This window comes from Bos indicus, chromosome 2, assembly GCF_029378745.1.
Source record: "Bos indicus isolate NIAB-ARS_2022 breed Sahiwal x Tharparkar chromosome 2, NIAB-ARS_B.indTharparkar_mat_pri_1.0, whole genome shotgun sequence".
Taxonomy (NCBI): domain Eukaryota; kingdom Metazoa; phylum Chordata; class Mammalia; order Artiodactyla; family Bovidae; genus Bos; species Bos indicus.
The window spans coordinates 98,650,472-98,665,891 of NC_091761.1; the positions used below are offsets into that span (position 1 = coordinate 98,650,472).

At 37.4% G+C, this 15,420-nt stretch overlaps 1 pseudogene; it reads left to right on the plus strand.

Annotated features, from left to right (window-relative positions):
• The first annotated feature begins 11,124 nt into the window (after positions 1–11,124).
• LOC139176092 (5'-AMP-activated protein kinase catalytic subunit alpha-1 pseudogene) lies at positions 11,125–12,788 on the plus strand (annotated as a pseudogene).
• The last annotated feature ends 2,632 nt before the right edge of the window (positions 12,789–15,420 follow it).

Sequence of the window (15,420 nt, forward strand, 5' to 3'; positions counted from 1 at the left end):
ATGCTGACGAGCTATTACTGAAAGTGAATTTGTCCCACTTGCTGTGGACTAATTTCGTCAACATATATCATCCTTGTAATTGCAAAACATGTTGTAAGGATAGATAACCAAAAGAGAGATTAACATACCTCCAATCAATCTCTTGTTCAGTAGTTTATTGCTCAAAAATTGCTCCAACCTTCACCTAAACCTGAAACCACAGACAGAAACAATCCCCCAGGCAGTAGGATTCTAAGTTTTATGCTATCATAGGCCATGTTTAACTAGTTCAGATCACTATCACCTAGGCTAGTGTCTACTCTCAACTACTGACATGAAGAGTAAATTAACAAATAAAGTCCAAGGAATTAAAATACAGGTATATATGTACATATATACACATATAAATGTTATTGTTTAGCTGCTAAGTTGACTCAACTCTTTAGAAACCCCATGGACTGTAGCCCGCCAGGCTCCTCTGTCATGGGATTTCTCAGACAAGAATACTGGAGTAGGTTGCCATTTCTTTCTTCCGGGAATCTTCCCAACCCAGGAACTGAACCTGAGTCTCTAACACTGCAGGTGGATTCTTTACTACTGAACCACCAGGGGATTCCATATATATATATATATATATATATATTTCTCCCAAATATATAGAGCAACAGTGTTCTCTACATTTCTGTATTTAAAAACAAAATCTCATGAAACAGAACATTTCTTAGTGTATAACTTGCTTTTTGAACTGTAGTTGCTTATACTTAGTTACTTAATATGATACTGGATGATTTTTATTATAATTTAATGTAATATAATGATAACCCATCTAGCTTCTTAGGGTGGTTGAAAGAGGTAGAAATAAATATTAAGTGAAAATTTTAAAGTGTTGGAGAGTATGATTTGAAATAAAAAGATGAATAAATCATCCTAAAGATTTCTCTTCTCTGTCTGTAGTACCAGGAGTGGCATCAGAATATAACCTACTTCTTAACTGTAATATAGTTTTTAATATAAAAGTTAGTTATCATTCACTACCATGGCCCAGAAGAGAAAGATAATCCAAATACATTATCCATTGTAATATAGTTTTGACATGCATTTCCCTAGTGCAGTTGTTTTCCAGGGAACCTAATCCTAATTATTTAACACTTTAAAAGTCAATAAATTATTGGAGGGAAGCAAAAAGCCTGTTGGTGGGTGAAATTTCTCTGTGAAATGAAAGTCGTTTCATGAAGTGAGAAGTTACAACAAGGTATCATTTAATAATAGCAAGTAATATTTTTAAATTACTGTTTAGAAATGTATTGCCTGATATTAAAATGACTTTATATAAATGCTGTGTCCTCAATTTAAAAGGACATTGGTAAACCCCCTAGGACTAAACAGGCCTTTTCTCTATCTAATTAAATTAAGTGCAGAGTACAGTGCCTCTCTGCAAAGATTAACAAAATGCATTCCTTGTCAGTTTAAGTGTTGCCTGTGGCGGTATTTTTTTTTCTAATTTAATTAAAAGCTGTTCTTTTATGAAGAACCAAGCTTGCAGCATAATTCCTCTTACGTTTACATTTCTAAAAGTTGTTTGGTAGAAAGTAGAGAGTGAAGAGAAAGAAAAGACAAAGAGAGGAGAGGGGGCCAAATAAAGGTATACATGAGGAAGTTAACAATATTTCCTGGTTTTCAGGAAAACTTAAAAGTCAACATGACTGGAAATAAACCAGGTGTCTGGGAAGACAACAGTTTTCTCTGTGATGTGTTAGATCGTGTCTCCATCTCAAGCCCAGTCAGCAGCCTTGATAAGAATATTGTGCATCTGTAATGTAAGGAGGTAATTACACCACAGACTCCCACATATTCAGGTTCCACACAGTGGATTATTATTCACTCATAAGAAGTGAATCAGGTGGCACTGGTGGTAAAGAATCCACCTGCCAAAGAGGAGACACAGGAAAAGCAAGAGAAGTGAGTTTGATCCCTGGGTTGGGAAGATTGCCTAGAGGAGGAAATGGCAACCCACTCCAGTATTCTTGCCTGGAAAATTCTATGGGCAGAAGAGCCTGGCAGGCTACAATCCATGGGGTCACAAAGAGTCAAATACGACTGAGAAGACACTCACATATGCAAGAAGTGAAATCTCAAGTCACATAAAACATGAATGAACCTTAAATGCCTGTTAAGTGGAAGAAACCAGTCCAAGAATTTTGCATTGTTATATGTTGGTGGTAGTTGAGTTTTTACTATTGATTACAGATAAGCTAAGGGAGGAAGCTAGAATGATCCATGTGGTAATAAATTAGAGTTGGAGACATTAGTATGAATTCATAGTTAGCTTACAATAGATAGTTACAGATGGAAATATTTATCGATGCATGTATATACACTGGATAGTACACATAAATATGCCCTTGCTCTGTGTGGGAGGATCTAGAAACAACGACATCTTAGAAGCATCCATATCTTGTTTTCTGATTGTTGTTTAGTCACTAAGTCATGTCCAATTCTTTTGCTTCCCCATGGACTGTACCTCGCCAGACTCCTCTGTCCATGGGATTTCCCAGGCAAGAATACTGGAGTGGGTTGCTATTTCCTTCTCCATGGGATCTTCCTGACTCAGGGACTCATCCTGCATTTTCTGCTTGGCAGGAGGATTCTTTACTGCTGAGCCACCAGGAAAGCCCATATATCATTCCCCAACAAAAAGACCAGGGCTTCTTGGAAAATGTACTGATACCAGTATTGGGGGAAAAATATACAACGTGACCCTGGAGTATCTTGTAGTTGCATAAAGTAAGTAAGTGCATAAAGTATAAAGGATAAAGTAACTAAGAAAGAAATAACCAACAAACAATAGTGGAACATGTCAAAGGAGAAAGCTTCCAATGACCAAAGGTGGAACAAAATGAGCCAAAAAAAAAAAAAAAGCAAATGAAATTGTATTGGGTTATATCCCAAAGTGTAAAATAAATATCCATGATGATTCCATGCTAACATAAATTATTGAGTAATTAGATAAGTGAAGGGGAAGTGAAAAATATTTTGTATAAGATAATTCCAAAGTATTTATGAGCTATTTCTCCCTCAAACAGGGGGAACACTCCTCCTCACTTTTTAAATACGGGTTTTCTACAGTGACTTCTTTCCTAGGGGAACTGGGTGGAAAGGGGGAAATGAATAACTTGACAATGGAGAAACCAGACAAAACCCACCTCACCAGAGGCTCAAAGTTGACTAACAGTTATAAGTCACATTATAGTATGTGTTCTTGATAAAATGTGGAGAAAACAGTACTTTGCCTTTGAGGTTTTCCTCACAAAAATAAATAAACTCAGTCTAATCACAAGAAATATATCAGACTAAGTTCCAATATTGAGAGACATTCTGTGTAAAACTGGATTTGTACTCAAAATTCTCAGGACTATAAAAAAACAGAACAAATTGAGAAACTCAAGAAGAGCCTAAGGAGGAATGACTCCTTAACAAAATATGGCATCCTGGATGGGATCCTAAAACATTAAGCCAAGGGAACTTGAATAAAGTACTGACTTTAATTAAAATAACCTATCACTATCAGTTCATTCAGTTCAGGTCAGTTGCTCAGTCATGTCCAACTCTTTGCGACCCCATGACTGCAGCATGCCAGGCTTCCTTGTCCACCACCAACTCCCAGAGCTTACTCAAGTTCATGTCCATCGAGTCAGTGATGCCATGCAACCATCTCAACCTCTGTCGTCCCCTTCTCCTCCCACATTCAATCTTCCCCAGCATCAGGGTCTTAAGTATTGGAGTTTCAGCTTCAGCATCAGTCCTTCCAATGAATATTCAGGACTGATTTCCTTTAGGATGGACTGATTGGATCTCCTTTCAGTCCAAGGGACTCTCAAGAGTCTTCTCCAATACCACAGATTCTTCGGTGCTCAGCTTTCTTTACAGTCCAACTCTCACATCCATACATGACTACTGGAAAAACCATAGCTTTGACTACATGGACCTTTGTTGGCAAAGTAACGTCTCTGCTTTCTAATATGCTGTCTAGGTTGGTCATAGCTTTTCTTTCCAGGAACAAGCATCTTTTAATTTCATGGCTGCAGTCACCATCTGCAGTGATTTTGGAGCTCAAAAAAATAAAGTCTTTCACTGTTTCCATTGTTTCCTCATCTATTTGCTATGAAGTGATGGGACTGGATGCCATGATCTTAGTTTTCTGAATGTTGAGTTTTAAGCCGACTTTTCACTCTCCTCTTTCACTTTCATCAAGAGGCTCTTTAGTTCCTCTTCACTTTCTGCCATAAGGGTGGTGTCATCTGCATATCTGAGGTTATTGATATTTCTCCTGGCAATCTTGATTCCAGCTTGTGCTTCATCCAGCCCGGCATTTCACATGATGTGTGAAATTTAACTTATACTCTGCATATAAGTACAATAAGCAGGGTGACAATATACAGCCTTGACGTACTCCTTTTCCTATTTGGAACCAGTCTGTTATTCCATGTCCATTTCTAACTGTTGGTTCTTTACCTGCATACAGATTTCTCAGGAAGCAGGTCAGGTGGTCTGGTATTCCCATCTCTTTAAGAATTTTCCACAGTTTGTTGTGACCCACACAGTCAAAGACTTTGGCATATTCATTAAAGCAGAAGTAGATGCTTTTCTGGTTCATTAGTTGTAAGAAATATGCCTTACGAACACAATATGTTAATACACTGGATATGGGCATATGGGAACTCTACATACTAACTTCAAAACCTTTCTGACACTTGGGGCTGGTGCACTGGGATGACCCAGAGGAATGGTATGGGGAGGGAGGTGGGAGAGGGGTTCAGGATGGGGAACACGTGTATACCCGTGGCAGATGCATGTTGATGTATGGCAAAACCAATACAATATTGTAAAGTAAAATAATAATAATAATAATCATAAAATAATTAAAAAAACACCTTTCTGAATAACAAAAACTGTTCTAAAAATTTATTTTAAAAGGCAAAGTTAAAAAGAAAGGCAAATATTACTTAAAGATTAAGAGAAAAATTTTGGAAACAATTTCAGCAGTGATTTTAGCTTACAGATCTCTGTCATTTGGTAATCAAAAATCTGCTTGTTGGGAAGATGGAAAAAGTGAGGAGAAAACAGAAGGAAGAAAAGGCTTAATGGCATGATTTTCTTAATCCCACTCTTCTGACCCAGCTTTTGGTTCAAGGGTATAAATGAATAACAGATGTGCGACTCGGATCTTTTCCAGCCTTAAGGAGAGCGTGGTGCTCAACAAAGATTCCAGACAGCAGTTCCTCCAGTCTGCCAAAAATGTCCACCAGGGACAGTCCAAACATGAGAAGATCGTTTCAACACACAACCAAATGGGGTGGTATAAGATAAAAGAAAGCCATGGCAAAGCTTAAATCAAGGGAATGAAAATTTCACCTTTTGGAGGCTAGTGTCATTACAGATAAGTCCTGCCTTTTCTTTAATGAGATCGTAATATGAGTCATCTGTCTATCGCGTATATTTTGAACTTCACAGGTCTAGTAAACTGGTATGGAGAATCCTTTACAGGAGGCTACAGGTTTTTGAATTTTAAAATGTTATTTTTTTATAAAACAAGAAAAAGCATGCACAAAATGAACATTTATCTGGTTGTTTTTTTTAAAGAGATGTTATGATGAATTTCTCCATGATGTTATTGTTTTGTAATGACAGCATTTTATTCTGTTTTGCTTCCACAGTTGCTTGCCATAATGATTTAAGAGAGGAAGGAGGTTAATGGAGTCATTTTGTAACAATAAGAACAAACTTGTGGAAGGTCATATCACCTCTTGATTCTTATTTCTCAGTATAGGACTCTTCCAGCAACAACCATATAGTTGCTGAAAGAGCTGGACTCGGTAGTTGAAAAAAAGTTACTTCCTACAAGTTATTGGATATGGTCTTGTACATAGAAATTGAGTAGCCTTTTGTTAAAATGGCTACTGGAGGCATATTGCTTCCTAGGATTTATTTGGTGTGAGTTTTTTGTTCTATCTTAAGGTAAAACCAAAATAAAACAAATAAAAGGAGCCATAAAATGTGTTGGCTTTTCAACAGCTTTATGGAGCCCCAAAATATATTACAATATTTTCTTTATCTGTAGAAATTTAAGTTTCGAAATTAATTGAAGTAATGTTTTTAACTCAACAGAGTAATTTCCAAAGAGTTTTAAATTTTGCCAATTGAAATCAACAATTTACCAGACGTCTTACTGCTTCTGGAAAGCCTAACTGTTGAAAAATTGAGATTCTCAAGAAAAGCACCAGAATTTACTGAATATTCTTTATGTGAAAAACACTGTAAAAGTGTTATTTTACTTAGTTCTCAAAAAGCTTTCTGAAATAGTCTTGGTTACAATTTACAAATGAAAAAATTAAGGTCAAGAGTAATTAACATGTTCTGAAGATCACATAGCTGTGAAGATTGACTCCTGAACATGACTCCAAAGCCAAAAATAAAAACATATACACATTTACACACTATATATACATATATATAATTTACTTATCCTGTATATAATATGTAAATATGTGTATATATATATATAATATATATATATAATTAATTTAAAATGATAGACTAATCTAGCATTCAAATTTAGCCCAAATTAGAGTGTTTCTTGAGGGCATGTACCATGACTTGTTACTTTTCCATCCAGCTCAGTGCCCAGGAAAAAGTGAACCCTCAACTGTAATCATTGATAGACTGAGTAAAAAATGCTTGAAAATAGTCTTTCTCATTGATTAACATTTCCCTGACATTCCACCAGAAGAAGCAATTGTATTAAAATTTGCTAGTGGCTCAACACTTTGAGACATGTCTCACATGGTTTCTACCTCAACTTAGACAATTTCTTCCAAGAAAAAAATAGGAATATATTCAGAGTTTGGTTTTATCAGTACCAACTCTATTCTCACTTTTGTCAGAGGAGTTTGCTGTTTTCCCACTGGGAACTAGATCAGGTGCCCAAAGTTCACATGACTTCAGTTCAGTTCAGTTCAGTCGCTCAGTTATGTCCAACTCTTTGCAACCCCAGGCCTCCCTGTCCATCACCAACTCCCGGAGTCTGCCCAAACCCATGTCCATCGAGTCAGTGATGCCATCCAACCATCTCATCCTCTGTTGTCCCCTTATCCTCCTGCCATCAATCTTTCTCAGCATCAGAGTGTTTTCAAATGAGTCAGCTCTTCACATCAAGTGGCCAAAGTATTGGAGTCTCTGCTTCAACATCAGTCCTTCCAAAGAACACCCAGGACTGATCTCCTTTAGGATGGACTGGTTGGATCTCCCTGCAGTCCAAGGGACTCTCAAGAGTCTTCTCCAACACCACAGTTCAAAAGCATCAATTCTTTGGTGCTCAGCTTTTTTATAGTCCAACTCTCACATCCATACATGACTACTGGAAAAACCATAGCCTTGACCTTTGTTGACAAAGTAATGTCTCTGCTTTTCAATTTGCTGTCTAGGTTAGTCATAGCTTTCCCTCCAAGGAGTAAGTGTCTTAATTTCATGGCTGCAATCACCATCTGCAGTGATTTTGGATCCCAGAAAAATAAAGTCAGCCACTGTTTCCACTGTTCCCCCATCTATTTGCCATGAAGTGATGGGACCAGATGCCATGATCATCATTTTCTGAATGTTGAGCTTTAAGCCAATTTTTACTCTCTACTTTCACTTTCTTCGAGAGGCTCTTTAGTTCCTCTTCACTTTCTGCCATAAGGTTGGTATCATCTGCATATCTGAGGTTATTGATATTTCTCCTGGCAATCTTGATTCCAGCTTGTGCTTTCTCTGGCCCAGTGTTTCTCATGATGTACTCCGCATATAAGTTAAATAAGCAGGGTGACAATATACAGCCTTGACGTACTCCTTTTCCTATTTGGAACCAGTCTGTTGTTCCATGTCCAGTTCAGACTGTTGCTTCCTGACCTGCATACAGGTTTCTCAAGAAGCAGGTCAGGTGGTCCGGTATTCCCATCTCTTTCAGAATTTTCCACAGTTTATTGTGATCCACACAGTCAAGGGTTTGGCATAGTCAATAAACCAGAAATAGATATTTTTCTGGAACTCTCTTGGTTTTTTGATGATCCTTCAGATGTTGGCAATTTGATCTGAAGACTTAATAAACCATATTTCCAATATCAAGTTTTGTGTATGTGTGTCTTATTTTTCTTAGCTTTTTTTTCCCTCTTTTGTCAAACCTAAGTTTTATTTTGTTTTGTTTGTTTATTTTGTAGAACACATTGTAGTGTGAGACTATTCAAAATGAGTTATGAACATTTTATCAGAGACACCATGGGTTACTTATCCTTCTTTTTACCTCCTCCACCTTCCCAATAAACAGAATAATAACTGCAAAATGACATTCCAAATTCTTTTAAAGGAAATCCTTCATCTAAAAGGCTTATTTGGAAATGAGAGACTGAAAAATTCTCAATCTGAAAGTCCATATATGAATGAATGATCTGGGTTATCAGGAAGAACTGCCAGTATGTAAGTACTTGCAGATTTATCATGTGCAGAGACTACAAAGATGAGTAAAATGCAGCTTTCTATACTTAAGGAGTTTTGTGTTATTGTTATGTGACCAGGCAAAGCAATTTTAAACATTTTGAACCTGAATGTATTTCTGCATTTTAGAAATCATATATATATATTTCTCTTTAAAATATCTCTGCTGTTGTTGTTTGTAAGGGAATCAGGTACAGTAGTTACTTGTTCAATAGTAGCTTATTGTATTGGAGAAGGCAATGGCATCCCACTCCAGTGTTCTTGCCTGGAGAATCCCAGGGATGGGGGAGCCTGGTGGGCTGTCGTCTATGGGGTCGCACAGAGTCGAACATGACTGAAGCGACTTAGTAGCAGCAGCAGCAGCTTATGATATGCAATACAGCTAAAGGAAAAAAGGGTAAGTGTAGATCTGTTTAGCTTCTGTCACCAACCAGCAAAGGAACCTGTGCAGGTCATTTTAACTTTACTGAGTCTCAGATATCTTTTGTTAAATTGTTTGTGTTCATGAACCAGAGGTCAGCATTTAAGTGTACCAAGTACCAACTATGTATATAATAAAGGAAATATCTGTTGTATATCAACTCAGTTAATGAAGTGGTCTTAAGCAATTCATGTGTATCTGTGTTATACAAGGTACTGTGGGATACTGGATCCAGTATATCAGAATGGGTTTGATTCTCAGCATTGCTACTGCCAAGATCAATGACCACTCATATTATTTTTATGAACCTCATACTACCCATCTGATGAATGATAAAAAAATATGGGTGTTCATAATAAAACTAGTAATATTTTTCTTCTTACTTAATGCTCTTAAAGGCTTCCTAGTGCAGACACACTTTATTGCATGGACTTTTTGGACATTATAATTACCGTTTTTTGTGTGATGGAACAAACCAGTGTTGTGTTAGAGGTAACTGCCTGCCAAGTCGCTTCAGTCGTGTCGGACTCTGTGCGACCCCATGGACTGCAGCCTACCAGGCTTCTCCGTCCATGGGATTCTCCAGGCAAGAACACTGAAGTGGGTTGCCATTTCCTTCTCCAATGCATGAAAGTGGAAAGTGAAAGTGAAGTCACTCAGTCGTGTCTGACTCCCAGCGACCCCATGGACTGCAGCCGACCAGGCTCCTCCATCCATGGGATTCTCCAGGCAACAGTACCAGAGTGGGGTGCCATACTGGTCCTCAAATGTTTCATATAGTGTTCAGCATGTGCTAGTCTATACACTATTCATTCTCTTCCTTTCCTTTCTCAAATGTATTAGCCTCTCTAAAATGTATACAACTTTGCACTGCAAACTTGCAGCAAAAAATATAGAAAAATAATTGAAAAAATATAGAAAAAACTACTTCTTCTTCATTTCAAAACCCTAACCTGAAGTTGTAATGCAGCGTATTCAATCTTATGATCAGACTGAAGTTTTCTTGATGTTCCCAATATGCTATTTATATCCTCCCCAAATGCATCAAGATGTAGCTGCTTTTAAAATGCCATCACTGATTCTTTTCTAGGAAATTCTTCAGTACTGACTGTACTGCACTGTATGCTATTTCCCTTCTTTTTCCTGCCCAGATAGCATTTATCTAGTTGGGTATAGGGGCACTGGAGCTTTAAAATTCTAAGAAATAATTCTGAAGAAACTGTTTAACATTCATCTTCACACCAGAGAGGTCACAAAAGTCTCTTGTCTTTTAGTAGAGGATGCAGTTTCTTATGCTCAGGGACACTTGAGTACCCTGTTGTGGCTTGGCATTAAAACAAATTCACTGATGTTCTTCTGTAGGACTAGAGGCTAGCCTTTTGTTTATTATTGTTGTATTTTATTTGTATAGCTATCCCGCCATGCTCAGTGCTATAAATAGTGATGTTTTTATTGTTAGCACCGCACACTTAATAAAGCTGCAGTTTTCCTGGCAATTAATTGTGCTGACAATCAATGCAGGCTGCAGGCAGTGTGTTTATGTCTGAGCTTCTGATGAGGGAAGCCCTAAGAAGTTGGCTGTCAAAATTAAATACACTGCTCAGACATAAAGCCACATTCTGTTCTTGGTCTGACCAAATGACAGTTGATTACAGGCTGAAACCAGACTCAGTTTTGCTTATAAAGTAGAGAACATTTGGTCATCTTTAAGCAATAAGGTTAAACTTTTATTTAGGACAAAATAGCATGAGAAAATTACTCAGATCTGCTTTTGCTCAGGGTGTAGTCTATTTTTGATAAACTTTTCTTCCTTTGAAGCTCCCTAGAAGCTTTTGGAAAGTGTTTTGTTTTCTAACAAGCTTTTTGTTTTCTACCAAGATAAAATACACATATATATTTGGTATTTTTGGTAGATACTTCCAATTTACTCAGATAATTTCCTTGGATTAAATATGACTGATGACTTGTGTTTTTTTCTCCATTTTTTTCTTTTTCCATGAACTAAGCAACACTCTTCTGTGGCATTTGACTTTGGGTCCTGACTCAAATGTTTAATATTTGTCCAGTGATGATGACAGTGGCAGACCAAAGACATTTGACTATTGGAATGGAAAGAATTTTCATTTAGCAAATGACTTTGGTAAACTTGTTCTTTTATTATCTTTTATTATCCAGCATAAAATCTGTTTTAGAGTTCCTGGAGAAAGATGGCGACAGCCGAGAAGCAGAAACACGACGGGCGGGTGAAGATCGGTCACTACATCCTGGGGGATATGCTGGGGGTCGGGACCTTCGGCAAAGTGAAGGTTGGCAAACATGAATTGACTGGGCATAAAGTTGCTGTGAAGATACTGAATCGGCAGAAGATTCGAAGCCTTGATGTAGTAGGAAAAATCCGCAGAGAAATTCAGAACCTCAAGCTTTTCAGGCATCCTCATATAATTAAACTGTACCAGGTCATCAGTACACCATCTGATATTTTCATGGTGATGGAATATGTCTCAGGAGGAGAGCTATTTGATTATATCTGTAAAAATGGAAGGCTGGATGAAAAAGAAAGTCGACGACTGTTCCAACAAATCCTTTCTGGTGTGGATTACTGTCACAGGCATATGGTGGTCCACAGAGATTTGAAACCTGAAAACGTCCTGCTTGATGCACACATGAATGCAAAGATAGCTGATTTTGGTCTTTCAAACATGATGTCAGATGGTGAATTTTTAAGAACAAGTTGTGGCTCACCCAACTATGCTGCACCAGAAGTAATTTCAGGAAGATTGTATGCTGGTCCAGAGGTAGATATATGGAGCAGTGGGGTTATTCTGTATGCTTTATTATGTGGAACCCTTCCGTTTGATGATGATCACGTGCCAACTCTTTTTAAGAAGATATGTGATGGGATCTTTTATACCCCTCAATATTTAAATCCTTCTGTGATTAGCCTTTTGAAACATATGCTGCAGGTGGATCCCATGAAGAGAGCCACAATCAAAGATATCAGGGAACATGAATGGTTTAAACAGGACCTTCCAAAATATCTCTTTCCTGAGGATCCATCATATAGCTCAACCATGATTGATGATGAAGCCTTAAAAGAAGTATGTGAAAAATTTGAATGCTCAGAGGAGGAGGTTCTCAGCTGCCTTTATAACAGAAATCACCAGGACCCTTTGGCAGTTGCCTACCACCTCATAATAGATAACAGGAGGATAATGAACGAGGCCAAAGATTTTTACTTGGCAACGAGCCCACCAGATTCGTTTCTCGACGATCACCACTTGACTCGGCCCCATCCTGAAAGAGTACCATTCTTGGTTGCTGAAACTCCCAGGGCGCGCCATACCCTCGATGAATTAAATCCACAGAAATCCAAACACCAAGGTGTAAGGAAAGCAAAATGGCATTTGGGAATTAGAAGTCAAAGTCGGCCAAATGATATCATGGCAGAAGTTTGTAGAGCAATTAAACAGCTGGATTATGAATGGAAGGTTGTAAACCCGTATTATTTGCGTGTTCGGAGGAAGAATCCTGTGACAAGTACATACTCCAAAATGAGTCTGCAGTTATACCAAGTGGATAGTAGAACGTATTTATTGGATTTCCGAAGTATTGATGATGAAATTACTGAAGCCAAATCAGGGACTGCTACGCCACAGAGATCGGGCTCAGTTAGCAACTATCGAGCTTGCCAAAGGAATGATTCAGATGCTGAGGCTCAAGGAAAATCCTCAGAAGCTTCTCTTACCTCATCTGTAACCTCACTTGACTCTTCTCCTGTTGAATTAACTCCAAGACCTGGAAGTCACACAATAGAATTTTTTGAGATGTGCGCAAATCTAATTAAAATTCTTGCACAGTAAAAAAAAAAAAAAAAAAAAAATCTGTTTTACAGATGTAAGGGTGAACTATTATTTTAACAATTCTCAAGTTATCCAGAGTTCTTATTGTCATTTTCCTCAAAGTATCATTTAGACAATAGGTAGTAAAACTCTTCCTTGGTAGCTCAGATGGTAAAGTGTCTGTCTACAATGCAGGAGACTGGGGTTCAATCCCTGGGTTGGGATGACCCCCTGGAGAAGGAAATGGCAATCCACTTCAGGACTATTGCCTGGAAAATCCCATGGACAGAGGAGCCTGGTAGGCTATAGTCCATGGGGTCGCAAAGAGTTGGATATGACTGAGTGATTTACTCACTTAGTAAAACTCAAAGTCCTTGCTCCTTCACACATAATAATAAGTATGTGAAACTTAATTCATACTGAATTCCAGTAATTTTTCAATCAAACATGGATTTGAATCAAATGAACCTTTTCAGTCACATAAGCCCATATTTTGATAATAGAAATAATGTTGAGATTCTTATTTTCCTCTTCTTGTTATAACTCTTAAAATGTTTTCATATTCATCATCTCAGATTTACAAGAAGTTACTCTATGGCTTAGTGATTTGTTAAGAACAAACCTTGATCAGAAAAGGCACTAAACAAATATTTGGTTACTGACTGATTTAACAAGTAAACAGTAATCTTATAAAAACAAAGACTATTGGTGTGTACTGTTTTATAATCTTTTCTCTATAGAGTTTGATGTTACAACTAAAAGTAACAGTATTGAATTTCTGATTTCCATTTAGGGAGGTTGAAAGTTAGAAAGGACATTGCTCTAAACCATACAACAAAAAATAACCTGACAAATATCATGTTCATGACTTTTCTTGAATCCATGAAGTTTGAAGTCACAAGATAATCAACTGGTTCAAAATATAAAGAGGGAAAATCACTTGCAGTGAGAAGTGAAGCATAAATCCTTGTTTACCTGAACAAGATGCAGCCAGACGCTGATAAGCAGAATTTAGCTAGGATGACTGACAAATTGATAGAGCACAGTCAAATGTACACTGCAAATATAGCTGCAAAAAACGGAATTGTTCACACTCTCTTACAGACTTTTCCTGCATGACCTCCATCAGATAATCATAACCATACACACACAGAGTATTTTAAGAAAGCTTCCCTATAGTAAAAACTTGAGGAAAAGAATCAGCTGTGAAAAAGGCACAAAACCCCATCAAAACAGGTTAAATTTCATTTCCCTAAAGAATAACACTCTAAATGTCCGGAGAGAGGGATAAACAAATGCTGTTGTCCTAAGAGCACTGGAGAAAATCTGTGGCATCTAGGAAAAGAGAATAGGAGGAAAACTCCCCATCACTGGGGGAAGAATAGGAATATCTGATAGGTTAAAGGAGGGAAGGAACACGGAAGAAACTAAACACTCAAGATCCATGGGACGTGATATCTGCCTGAAGTTATGTTAGAACCACAGAGAATTCTCTTCCATTCCCTACGGCCAGGGTAACTTCATGTCTCACTCATGGCAACTCATTGTCAGTCTCCTTTGTCCATGGGATTTTTCAGGATTCACTTCAGAATACTGGAGAGGTTGCCATTTCCTCCTCTGGGGAATCTTCCCAACCCAGGGATCAAACTGTATACAGGGTCTCCTATATCTCTTGACATTAAAAAGAGAAACTAGAAGTAACTATATTAATATCAAGCAAAGTGAAAGTGAAAGACACTCAGTGGTGTCTGAGTCTTTGCACCCCATGGACTGTAGCCTGCCAGGCTCCTCTGTCCATGGAATTCTCCAGGCCAGAATACTGGAATAGGTAGCCATTCCCTTTTCCCGGGGATCTTCCTAACCCAGGGATTGAACCCAGTTCTCTCTGCATAGCAGGCAGATTCTTTACCATCAAATAGGAGATACCAGAGATATCTGATAAAGAGACATTACATAGGGACAAAGGGTTCAATTACTCAAAAATACATTAAGTCCTTGATGTGTAAGCGTAAGCATTTAATAGAAAATATTCTAAATTCATGAAGCAAAATATGTGAGAATTAAAATTATAAATAAATCTGCAAGTTTGAGGATTTAAATACCTTTCTCCAAATGATTGCTCACTTTTATTCAAAAAATATATTTAAGCAATACAACTCTGATCAAGTACCAGTAGGGTTTTGGGGGTTACTGAACAACATGAATCAAAAAGTCATCTATGAGCATAAATAGGAAAGAACAGCAAAGGAAATCATGCAACTAAAGAATAATGAAGTGGGAGGAGAGGAATGATTACTTTGTAGGTATTAAATAAAAGTATAGATTTCTAGAATAAAGAGAGCATGATAAAACTGGTATGAGAATGAGAAGTCATAGAAATAGACTAGAAAGTCAAGAAAGAGATTAATTATGTGCATTGTACCTATTTATAGTCTGATAATCTTACTATGTAACATAAATTAGAACAAATAATGTTTACAATGTTAAATGATGCTGAGATAATTGCTTAACTTTTGCAGATAATTTTTTAAAAAGGATTCTAACTTCACTTCTTATAATAAAATTAATTCTAGATGCTTTAATGCTACAAGTTCTGAAAATTAAGTTTAAAGTTCATTTCATCTTAAAAGGGGCTGCTGCTGCTGCTAAGTCACT